The sequence below is a fragment of the Macaca nemestrina genome, chromosome 3 (assembly GCF_043159975.1).
Source record: "Macaca nemestrina isolate mMacNem1 chromosome 3, mMacNem.hap1, whole genome shotgun sequence".
Lineage (NCBI taxonomy): Eukaryota > Metazoa > Chordata > Mammalia > Primates > Cercopithecidae > Macaca > Macaca nemestrina.
In genome coordinates, this window is record NC_092127.1 from 33532991 (window position 1) to 33546084 (window position 13094).

The window sequence follows — 13094 nt, forward strand, 5'->3', positions numbered from 1 at the left end:
CAGGCTCTGTTCTACATATTGGTGTTACAGCCATGAAGAAGAAAAAACAAATTCCTGCTCCTCTTAAAGCATATACCATAGTGAAGAGGAAAGATACAAATAAAATAAAATGTGTTGTATAGTGTTAGTGCTATAAAGATGAATAAAGAAGAGGAATAGATAATTTCAGGGGTGCTATTAGGTAGGGACAGGAATCTAAACATTCTCTTATGAGACAAAAGGAAAAATTAGAAAAAGAAATGAAAACAAAACACAAGATAATATGAACAGAAACCTGAATAGTATGAGCATAAGTCATGTATAAAGCGGATTCTATGGTTTGAATGTTTGTCCCCCGCAAATTTTGTGTTTATACTTAATTGCCAACTTAACAGGATTAAGAAGTGAGGCCTTTAAAGGGGTCTCTATGCCTTTAGGAAAGAGCTTTTAGGGGAGGATTTGCTTTTAAGCACTCTTACCCTCCCTTGTTCTTCCTCCTTCCCCCGTGGAATAACCCTGTACAAAGACCCTTACAAGATGCCAGAGCTAAGCTCTGAAACTTCCCAGCCTCCAGAACTGTGAGCCAAATAAATTTCTGATCATTATGCATTACCCCGTCCGTGGTATTCTGTCATAGCAACACAACATAGAATAAGACAGTGGGGGAAAAGCATTCCAAACTAGAGGCCTTGAGGAGTGTGCTGAATATGTTCAAAAACCAGCAAAATGAGCGAGGTGAAGCACAGTAGGAAAGTAAGTCAGCAAGGCAGCCTGAGTCTAGACTATGAAGTCTTTGAAGTCCGTATTAAGGGTATAGATGTTTCTTTATTTAGCTAATGGATTATCTCTCAATGAAAAAAATCCAATTCATGAATACTGTTCCCTTAATCACTGCTGCAAAGGGAATGAATTCATTAACTAGCTGAGTAACTAACCACATAACCATTCAATTCTTTCTATCCCCTGATATTCTATATCTTACTGGCCACTTTATAGAGTCCAAATATGCAATCTTGTTTATCACCTGAAGATTCTCATTAAATCTGCAATTTATTTCCATAGTCAGTGCTATCAAATGAATGTTTATTTCCTCCTAAAATTCATATGTTGAAAGGTAATCACTAATGCGAAGATATTAAAAGGTGGAGCTTTTGGGAGGTGAATGGAATCTGTGCCCTTATAAAAGTGACCCCAGAGAACTACTTTGCCTCTTGCCACTTGTGAGGACACATTAAGAAGAAAGCCTCTATGAATCATAAAGCAAACCGTCACCACATATCCAATCTCTCAGTCCTTTATCTTGGACTTTCTAGCTTTTAGCATCATGAGAAATAAATTATAAATCATTTATAAGCTATGCAGTTTGTGGTATTTTGTTATAGTAGCCTCAATGGACCAAGACAGTCAATCTCACTGTATTTATCACAGGGTATATGGTCCAGTACCTGTAATTTCTTATTTTTAAGTCAAGGGATTTTAGACAGACTTATGATGAATGAAGCATGCAGTTTCTATAACTAACATCTAGGAATTCATTTTAACCAAAAACAAAAATTAGGTTTAGATCTACATTTTTTAAATGTATCCCTTCACTTCCTCTGCTGCTTTTGTTGCTAAGTCCCCCTGGCAACATGATGCACTGTGAAGCTCAGGATGAACATTGCCGTAAACAGAACAAGGACAGGAAAGTTAACAGAAGATTCTGTAGCTGCAAAAATACCTCTAGGTGTTCCTGACACTATGTGCCTATAGCTGGCTACGGGATCACAGCAGCCAAAAGCCCTCCAGGAAGAAGTATGGAAGCAGCTTCATTGAGGTTGCCAGCAAGGTAAAAACAAAATTCTTCTCTCTTAGAAAAATTATTACTGTAATACATTTCACTGAAAATGCCAAATATTTAGAATTAGGAAGTATAGCCATTATAGAGAAATGGTGTGCACTCAGGTCCAGGGATGGAAGTTGATGCCAAGGAGATGCATTAAGCAACATTTAGATGCATGATCATCGTGGATTGGATGTCTGCTCCAAAAGTGTTCACTAGATCATCTCACAAAATTAATTGGGTTAAATATTCCTGAAGGTTGATCTAGAGCAATAGTTCTCAAACTTTAGTATGTTTCAGAATCACCTAGGAAACTTGTTAAACACAGATTGCTGGGCCCTCTTCTTACAGTTTCTTATCATTAGGTAAGGACTGGCCTGGATAATTTGCATTTCTAACAAATTCCTAGGAAATGAAATGTTACTGAATCAGGAACTACTCTTGGAAGCACTAATCTAGAGACAATTACTTGAGAAATTGAAAATTTGCCCTAAATAAAATATATGTGCCCACTCAACTGTTTTATTTAGTAGAGATTAGGAGACCGAATATTATAATTACTTGCTTTAGATCTAAGATTTTTCAATGGAAACTTTAGTCTGACTTTTTAAAATGATATTATTGTGATGGCTAACATTTATAGAGACTTGAATTTACCGGGAAATTTATAGGTAACAAAATTATTTAGTACTTACAACAGCCTTAAAAGGCAGGCTTTATTGTCCTGTTTAATAGATGAAAAAAGAGTTTATGTCAGGTTGTAAGATTACAAAGCTACTGAATGGCAAGGACAATATTAGAATCTGAATTCTACTTATTTTTCTTACATCAGTGTTTTTCAGAATCAAATGTGCATATAAGTCATCTGAGAATCTTGTTAAAGTGCAGACTCTGTTGATCATACAATCAATATATAATGGCAAAAGGTCATCAATATTATGATGCTATTTAAAATGAACTAATATACTAATCACAGTGTCACTTACATAATTTAAAATGATAGTACATAAGGTGTGAAAATATTTATGCCACCAAAATAAATTGTGTATAATTCATGTGAATTGAATATTTGAAAAAACTATAATCTATCAGACAATAAAATAGAAAACATTATTTGTCTTTTTTGGTTAATAGAAATGTATATTCTGTTTTTAGTTAAGGCTAAGAAATTCAGTCTTTAAGTCTCAATATGCAATCAAAATAGCAATGGGGCCAGGAGTAGTGGCTCATGCCTGTGATCACATAACTTTGAGAAGCCAAGGTGGGAGGATTGCTTGAGGCCAGGAGTTTGAGACCAGCCTGGGCAACATAGCAATGCCCTGTCTCTACAAAAGTAAAAATAAGTGTGGCATAGTGGTGGGTGCCTATAGTCCCAGCTACTTGGGAAGCAGGAGGATTGCTTAAGTCCAGAAGTTTTAGGCTATAATGAGCTGTGATCATGCCACTACACTCCAGCCTGGGTAACAGAGCAAGATCTTAACTCTAAAAATATATAAATAAAAAATGAAAATAGGAATGGTATAAATGTTTAAATTTATAATGTAAATTTATAATGTATAAATGTTTAAAGCTAGAATCAGCAAGCAGTCCACATTACTCTAAGAACATTATGCTTAAGTTTGAGTTGCTTCTAATCAGGAGATTTTTTAAGTTTTTTGCTTTATGAATTTACTTGAAGGCCATATTATAGTCAGTTTTTTAAATGCATCTTTAAAATAAATGTTATTTAACTCTTATATTTATTAACTAAATATAAACTATATTTATTTTCAAGCATGTTATTTTTATTTTAAACCATAATATCGCTCTCCAAATACTATCTCAAAACATATAAACTGAGTTTCTTTTAAATACCCTAGGAAATACCCAAAACTTTAAAATCAAAAGACTACCACACAAGAGCATTGCTGCCTAGAAATAGCCAGTTCCCCAGAATGATTGTTTAAACTTTAAAAAATCATTTTTCCTGATATCTGCATTAATTACTCAGTTGCATAAAATCCTTGATATACGTATATTCAATATTTACATGAGAATCATATTTTTATGTTCTAAAATTAAATTTGGACATTTTTAGAGGTTATTTACAAGATGCCCAAGTGGATGCATCTGTCATAGATAATCATGTGCATTGTCAGAAAAATGCAATTCATCATTTTTCAGGCTGAAGCCTATGTTTTCATGATTCTCAGGATCTCAAGTGGTACTAGAACTTCATCTTTTTTCCTCCTAATATTTTTGTCTTTGTTTCTATTTCTTAGCCAAGGCTATTGGTCTGTCTGTGCATTATTTAACTCACGGTTTGAGTTCTCTCTCCCCAACCAGAGGCAAAAACTGGTAGAGCGTTAGCCACCATTGCATAGTTTAGGGAACACCCTGTGTGTATATGTGGGTGGGTTAATATGTCTGTGATTAAGAATCTCCACCAGGATGCTAGAAATCTATCCTATCAGGTCAAACACAACATAAAATTTGGTTTGTTAGCCTTCTTTTGTTTGTTCATTTTGCTATGTGTGAGTTCAAATCAATTACAAAATTATCTTTTGAACAATCAAAACTAGAGTAGACTTTTGAAACCTGGATTTGTGCTTAATTTTTATCCTCCACCAGGAGCTGAGGCTGCTGAATTGAAGCAGAAAGTGATGTGTCTGCAACTGAGAAAAGCCTTTTCCTCTCTTTGTGTGAACTTAAAATATTTTCTTTCCTCTGGGGGATATTATTACACTAGATAATAAAAACTCTCAGATTAATCACTTATATAGTATACATCTAACATTCTCAGAAAATAATGAAACCAAGCTTTTAATACATTAAATCTGCTAGCCATTTGAGAAAAAAAAAATCCTCATGAAACCACTATCTAGAAACATTTTCACGTAAAAATTCAAATTCATAAACTTAAGGTGAATCTTTGAACAAAATAGATGGGTGTAATAATTTTGATTTTGGGTTTTTTATTTTTTGAAGAGGCCAATTAATCTGACTGCTTAAGTTTCTTTTCTTTTTAATTTTTAGATAGGAAGTTATTTTTTTGTTTTTAACTTTTATTTTAGGTTCCGGGTAAAATAGTAGGTTTGCTATACAAGTAAACTGTATGTCTAGGGGGTTTAGTGTACTGATTATTTCCTTACTCAGGTAATAAGCATAGTACTCAATAGGTACTATGGGTACTGAGGGAGATCTTCCCCCTTCTCCCACCCTCCACATTCAAGTAATCTCTTTGTGTCCATGTGTTCTTACTGTTTAGCTCCCACTTATAAGTGAGAACATGTGATACTTGGTTTTCAGTTTCTGGGTTAGTTTGCTTAGATAATGGCCTCTAGCTCCATCCATGTTGCTGCAAAGGACATGATCTCTTTCTTTTTTATGTCTGCCTAGTATTCCATGTTGCATATGTCCCACATTTTATTTATCCACTCTACTATCGATGGACGATTAGGTTGATTCCATGTCTTTGCTATTGCAAATAGTGCTGTGATGAACACATGGGTGCATGTGTCTTTAGGGCAGAACGATTTATATTCCTTTGGTTACATACCCAATAATAGGATTCTTAGGACAAATGTTATTTCTGTTTAAACTCAGCTGCTTGAATTTCTTACACTGGTTTACTGATCAGAATACATCATTACTTCTACAAACTTTAGGATTGTGAAAATGTAACACTAGAGCTTAATCAAATTGAAGGATAATTCTTCATTCTTTATATTAGCAATAATATCTTTCCACAGTCTATTACTTAGGTTTGAGATAGAAGAATAATAGAGGCATGTAAAAGACCCAATCTTTATTTCCAAAATGAAATTTCCACACAAATGTCAATTTTTTAGCTTCAGTATTTGTCCTGTGCTCCAAGCTCAAGGAGTCTTATATGATTAATTCACAGTGTTTTCTGCACATGAGTAAAATATCAGGCCAAACATAATGCAGCCAGCCTCTTTTGAAATCAAGAAAAAGTTTTAGAAGTTGTTTATTATCAAAATAGAGGAACTGTTAAGAAAGCATATCCAAAACTTCTAAATAAAAAGAGCACAGTATATCATTTCCAAATCACACTGGAGCACTGGTTAGCAAGCCAATCCAAGGACTATTTAGAGTAATTTGCCTGTGATTGTCATTGCTATTTTTTTAAAAATTCGGGCCTAGACACTGTGAAGTTGTATGTTAATTTGTGTATTTCTGTCCATTGGAAAAATATCTTAAAAGTAATGGTGTCATCATTACCCTGTAGGACACTAAAAATTTTTTAAAAATCTAACCTAGAGATCATAGTCAAATGCTTGTTTTTCTCAAATGCCTATACTCAATGGTTTTTTAACCATTTTTAGCACCTTACTGTTTATTTGTTCATGAGTTCTATTGTATTTGACACATCTTCATTTATATCTGTATGACAGCTATGTTTTGAATTACTGAAAATTGTATTTGACAATTAATACTCTGGTACTCATGCATCATAACCAGCTCACAGAAAACTCTAGCTTAACTGTGCTTTTCTACCGTAGCCCCATTGTTCTCTATTACTCAAGACTCATATTGTGCTCAGTTGAGCTCAGGAAGGATGGAAATATCATCATTCTAAATTCCACTTCTGCCAGCTTTGATGACCAAAGGAAATTTATAAATATTTCTTTTTAAGTAATGGGTCAAATGGCATGCCCCGACTTGACATGATATAACCAAAGACAGAAGCTAATGCAATAAGCTATGAAACTTTGTTAAAACTGACACGTGAGCTTAAGAACTTATTTTTGTCACAGAATGACTTATTTCTCTTAATCCTTTTCTCCATTTTGAAGGATTATGGCTTCTTTGACACACGAACTTTTTGGAATTTACGAGTATTTTAATGAGGATTTTCTGAAAAAAATAAAAATTTAAGTACAAAACTATGAGTGTGTATATTCTTGAATTGTTAAAGATGTGAACCAAATGTTTACATTCATTGCTTTGGGGGAGTATAATTAGTTAATCTGGAGTTTTAGGTACCTTGCTATTGCTATTATTATTCAATACTCTTTAAAAAAGTGTGGAAGCCTCATATGAATGCTGATATGAATGCATTATACTTTTTAGAGATACTCAAATTCCAACAAAGGAAAATTAACGTGCATAGACTTTCCATAGATTTTTACTTTTTCCACCTGACAATGTGATGATGGAAATAATTGAGATGGTGATTGTCTGTCCCTCTCAGCTCATTATTCTCGAATTATTTCCTACAACATTTAATGTTTCCTTCCCACAGATTTCCATAGCAACAATATAGAAGCAAGGTTTCATAATTAATTGCTTCATACCCATTCAGTGCAAAATGATGCTCAGGAGTGGGAGTTCCCTTCTTGGCTGAACTGCTGGCAGTGAGGCCTTTCATTAAAGCTGGGACTGGATACCTCCAGACTAGCAAAGCGCCAATGTAGTCAGTGTTCTCTCAGGAAAAACGAACTGCAGCAGAACTCCCAAAAGCTATAAACCCGTGGAGCGGGTCCCCACTGTGCGTGTGTGCTCAGTGCTACTTGTTTGCATTGTGTTCAGTTCACCCAGCTGCTGGTGTTGGTTTTCTCATTATTTTAAACCATATAGCCCAAAATAGCTTCTGGCATGCTGTCTTCAGCACAGAAACTCATAAAACCTCAGCAAGAGGAGTATTGGCTTTATTATCCTTCTCTGTATGACTGAAGCTTTCAAAAAGAAAAAAGAAGAGCCTGGGGTACAAACCTGTGACAAGGCCTGTGAGTTGAAGATTTTAAAAACGAGGCCACATGCCTATTGTTAATCCTCACTCAGGGAACACGCTTTCAGCTTGCCTATCATCCAGCACTGGAAGCTGCTGAACTGCATGCAGCAGGATTTAGACAGAGGAAAACAGGCCAAGACCTGGAAATTAAAACATCTGGATTCTTATCCCCAACACTGTTATTAGCTACTGTGTGTGACTTCCTCCAGGTAGCCTCTTTGGATCTTCATTTAATCATCTGTTGGGGAAAAAAAAAAAAAAGAAAAGGAAAAGAAGGATTTGTCTAGAGAAATGCATGTACACCCTTTAAACAGTGCTTATAACATAATACAGGTATAATCGATGCTAATTACATGCTTCTTAAGACCCTTCTTGATCTAAAATTCATTTTTCTCATAATCTCTGAGGAAATGTAAGGTGCTCTCAATATAGTTAAGGATCCAAGAATAATACACATGTGATGATTTTGAAAATAAGACAAGACTATACACTTCTGTGCTAAATTGAGAAATATACTAAAAAAAAAAAAAAGAGAGAGAGAAAGGAAGCTGCTCTCACTACCCCACGTCTGCCTTAAAATATCTCTCTGTTCATTCTTTCTCTATTCCTTTGCTCCTGCTGATGAAAATGGGATCTTTCTACTTACCAAAGATATTCATTTAACCTGAATCTCCAAATCCCATTTCCTTCTACCTTCCTTCCGTATACTGCTCCAAAATAAGCATCTTTTTTCTTTGTAATTCAACTCTCCTTTTCTCCTTGTTCCTTCCTTATGAATGAGAAACAATCTCAAGTCTCTCCTCACTATCTTGATTAAATTGTACTACCACTAAACCTGCTGACATTTCCAAAAAACACACTTGCTTGTTTATTTCCTTTTTGTTTTTAAGGATCTCATGTGCTCAGAATTGAAGTTCTAGTGTAGAATTTTTTTTTCTTTTTTTAACTTTTATTTTAGGTTCAGGAGTACATGTACAGGTTTGTTACATAGGTAAACTCATGGGGGTTTCTTGTACAGATTATTTAGTCACCCAGGTACTAATCCTAGTACCTAACAGTTGTTTTTTTCTGTTCCTCTCCCTCCTCCCACCCTCCATCTTCAAGTAGGCCCCAGTATCTGTTGTTCCTCTCTGTGTCCATGTGTTTTCACCATTTAACTCCCACTCATAAGTGAGAACACACGGTATTTGTTTTTCTTTTCTTTTTTTGAGACAGAGTCTCACTCTGTTGCCCAGGCTGGAGTGCAGTGGTGCTATCTCGGCTCACTGCAAGCTCCGCCTCCCAGGTTCACGGCATTCTCCTGCCTCAGCCTCCCAACTAGCTGGGACTACAGGCACCCGCCACCAAGCCCAGCTAATTTTTTGTATTTTTAGTAGAGACTGGGTTTCACTGTGGTCTCGATCTCCTGACTTCATGATCCTCCCACCTTGGCCTCCCAAAGTGCTGGGATTACAGGCATGAGCCACTGCACCCGGCCCGGTATTTGTTTTTCTGTTCTTGCATTAGTTTGTTTAGGATAATGGCGTCCAGCTCCATCTATATTCCTACAAAGGACATTATCTTATCCTTTTTAATGGCTGCATAGTAGTCCACGGTGTTTATGTACCACATGTTCTTTATCCAGTCTACCATCAATGGGCATTTAAGTTGATGCCATGTCTTTGATATTGTGAATAGTGCTACAATGAACATACACATGCATGTGTATTTATGGTAGAATGATTTATATTCCTTTGGGTATATACCAAGTAATGGGATTGCTGAGTTGAAGGATAGTTCTGTTTTTAGCTCTTTGAGGAATTGCCTCAAAGCTTTCCACAGTGGTTGAACGAACTTACACTTCCACCAACAGTATATAAGTCTTCCTCTTCTTCACAACCTTACAAGCATCTATTATTTTTTGACTTTTTAGTAATAGCCACTCTGGTTTGAAATGGTATCTCATTTCGGTTTTGATTTGCATTTCTCTAATTATCTGTGATATTGAGGTTTTTTCCATATCCTTCTTGGTTACATGTACATCTTCTTTTAAATAGTGTCTATTCATGCCCTTTATCCACTTTTTAGTGGGTTTGTTTTTTTTTTCTTATACATTTGTTTAAGTTCTTTATAGAGGCTGAATATTAGACCTTTGTCTACATAATTTGCAAAAATTTTCTCCCATTCTGTAGGTTGTCTATTTACTCTGTTGACAGTTTATTTTGCTCTGTAGAAGCTCTTTAGTTTAATTAGAAACCACTTCTCAATTTTTGCTTTTGATGCAATTACTTTGGGCATTCTCATAATGAAATATTTGCCAGTTCTTATCTTCAGAATGGTATTACCTAGGTTGTCTTCCAAGGTTTTTATAATTTTCAGTTTTACATTTAAGTCTTTAACCCATCTAGAGTTGATTTTTATGTATGGTGTAAGCAAGGGATCCAGTTTCAATCTTCTGCATATGGCTAGCCAGTTATCCCAGCATCATTAATTAAATAGGAGTCCTTCCCCCATTGCTTTTTTTCACCTTTGTCAAAGGTCAGATGGTTGTAGCTGCATGGCATTATTTCTGGGCTCTGTGTTCTGTTCCATTGGTCTATGTGTATGTTTTTGTACCAGTACTATGCTATTTTGTTTATTGTAGCCCTGTAGAATAGTTTGAAGTCAGGTAACATAATGCCTCCAGCTTTGTTCATTTTGCTCAGGATTGCCTTGGCTATTTGGGCTCTTTTTTGATTCCATATGAATTTTAAAATAGGGTTTTTTCCCCCTAATTCTGTGAAGAATGCCATTGGTAGTTTGAGAGGAATAACAATGAATCTCTAAATTGCATTGAGCAATATGGTCATTTTAAAGATATTGATTCTTCCTATCATGTACATGGAATATTTTTCCATTTGTTTGTGTCATCTCTGACTTCTGTAAACAGTGTATTGTAATTCTCATTGTAGTGATCTTTCACCTGATTTGTTGTATTCCTAGATATTTATTCTTTTTTATAGTAGCTGTGAATGGGATTGTGTTCCTGATTTGACTCTCAGCTTGGCTGTTGTTGGAGTATAAGAATGCTGATTTTTGTGTGGTGATTTTGTATCCTATAACTTCGCTAAAGTTGTTTATCAGCTTAAGGAGCTTTTGAGCCAAGACTATGGGGTTTTCTAGATACAGAATCATGTCATTTGCAAACTGGGCTAGTTTGACTGCTCTCTCTATTTGGATGCCCTTTATTTCTTCCTTTTACCTGATTAATCTGGCCAGAACTTCCAAAACTATATTGAATAGGAGTGATGAGAGAGCACATCCTTGTCTTGTCCCAGTTTTTAAAGGAAATGCTTCCAGCTTTTGCCCATTGAGTTGATGCCGACTGTGAGTTTGTCTTAAATAGTTCTTATGATTTTGAGGCACATCCCTTCAATGCCTAGTTTATTGAGTTTTTTTTTTTAAATACATAAAAAGGTTTGGAATTTTATCAAAAGTCGTTCTGCATCTATGGGGATGATTGTGTGGTTTTTGTCTTTAGTTCTGTTTACGTGATGAATCCCATTTATTGATTTGCTTATTTTGAACCAAACTTATATCCCAGAAATAAAGCCTACTTGATCGTGGTGGATAAGCTTTCTGATGTGCTGCTGAATTTGGTTTGCCAGTGTTTTGTTGAGGATTTTTACATTAATGTTCATCAAGGATATTGACCTGAAATTTTCTTTGTTGTGTCTCTGCCATGTTTTGGTATCAGGATGAGGCTGGTCTCATAGAGTAAGTTGGGGAGAAGTCCTTCCTTCTCAATTTTTGGGAATAGTTTCAGTAGGAATGGTACTTTGTGTAGGCTCTTCTTTGTATATCTGGTAGAATTTGACTATGAATCTGTCTAGTTCTGGGCTTCTTTTGGTTGGTAGGTTATTTGTTAGTGATTCAATTTCAAATCTCATTATTGGTCTGTTCAAGGAAGCAATTTCTTCTTGATTGAGTATTGGAAGGGTGTATGTGTCCAGGAATTTATCCATCTTTTCTAGGTTTTCTTGTTGGTGTGCATAGTAGTCTCTGATAGTTATTTGTATTTCTGTGGGTTCAGTGGTAATATCCCCTTTGTCATTGCTGATTGTGTTTATTTGGATCTTCTCTTTTTTCTTCTGTATCACTCTAGCTAGCAATCTATCTTATTAGTTTTTTCAAAATGCCAACTCCTGGATTCACTGATCTTTTGAATATTTTTTGGTGTCTTGATTTCCTTCAGTTCAGGGCTGATTTTAGTTAATTTTTTTCTCTGCCAGCTTTGGGGTTGGATTGGCCTTGCTTCTCTAGTTCTTCTAGATTTGATATTAAGTTGTTAATTTGAAATCTTTCTAGCTTTTTGATGTGGGCATGTAGTTCTCTAAGTTTCCTTCTAAACACTGCCTTAGCTGTGTCTCCGAGATCCTGCTATGTTTTCTCTTTGTTCTGATTAGTTTCAAAGAACTTCTTGATTTCTGCCTTAATTTCGTTATCTACCCAAAAGTCATTCAGGAGCAGGTTGTTTAATTTCCACATAGTTGCTTTGTGTTGAGTGATTTTTTTCAGTCTTGATTTCTGTTTTTATTGTGCTGTGGTGCGAGAGCGTGTTTGGTGTGACTTCTATTCTTTTGCATCTGCTGAGAATTGTTTTATATCTAATTTTGTGCTTGATTTTAGAATATGTGCCACATGGGGATGGGAAGAATAATGTATATTGTGTTGTTTGGGGGTGGATAGTTCTGTATACATCTGTCAGAGCCATTTGGTTCAATGTTGAGTTCAAGTCCTGAATATCTTTGTTAATTTTCTGCCTCAGTGTTCTGACTAATATTATCAGTGGGGCATTGAAGTCTCCCACTATTATTGTGTGGGAGTATAAGTCTGTTGGTAGGTCTCTAAGAACTTGCTTTATGAATCTGAGTGCTCCTGTGTTGGATGTATCTATATTTAGGATAGTTAAGTCTTCTTACTGAATTGAACTCTTTACCGTTACGTAATGCCCTTCTTTGTCTTTTTTGATCTTTGTTGGTTTAAAGTCTGTTTTGTCTGAAGTTAGGATTGGAACCCCTGCTTTTTTCTGATTTCTATTTTCTTGGTAGATTTTCTTCCATCCCTTTATTTTGAGCCTATGGATGTCATTGTGTGTGAAATGGGACTCTCGAAGATGGCATACCATTGGGTCTTGCTGTTTTATCCAGCTTGCTGCAGATTACTATTGTACTAATTGCCTTTTAAATGGGGCATTTAGCACATTTACATTCAAGATTAGTATTGATATGTGTGGATTTGAACCTGTCATTGTGGTGTTAATTGGTTATTATGCCAGCTTGTTTGTGAGGTTGATTTATAGTATCACTGCTCTGTATACTTAGATGTGTTTTTGTAGTGGTTAGTAACTGTCTTTCCTTCCATACTTAGTGCTTCTTTCAATATCTCTTGTAAAGCAGGTCTGATGATAACAAACTCTCTTAGCATTTGCTTATCTGGAAAGGATCTTATTTCTCCTTCACTTAAGGAGCTTATTTTGGCTGGATATGAAATTTTTGGTTGAAGATTTTTTTCTTTAAGAATATTGAATATAGGCCT

General features: G+C 35.5%; 1 long non-coding RNA gene across 4 annotated transcripts in view; it reads left to right on the forward strand.

Annotated features, from left to right (window-relative positions):
* The first annotated feature begins 1632 nt into the window (after positions 1-1632).
* LOC139362158 (uncharacterized) overlaps positions 1633-13094 on the forward strand; it is a 37691-nt gene continuing 26229 nt past the window's right edge. For all 4 annotated transcript variants that reach the window (XR_011620507.1, XR_011620506.1, XR_011620508.1 and 1 more), the window contains exon 1: positions 1633-1807. This is a non-coding gene — a long non-coding RNA (uncharacterized lncRNA). The remainder of the gene's footprint in view (positions 1808-13094) is intronic.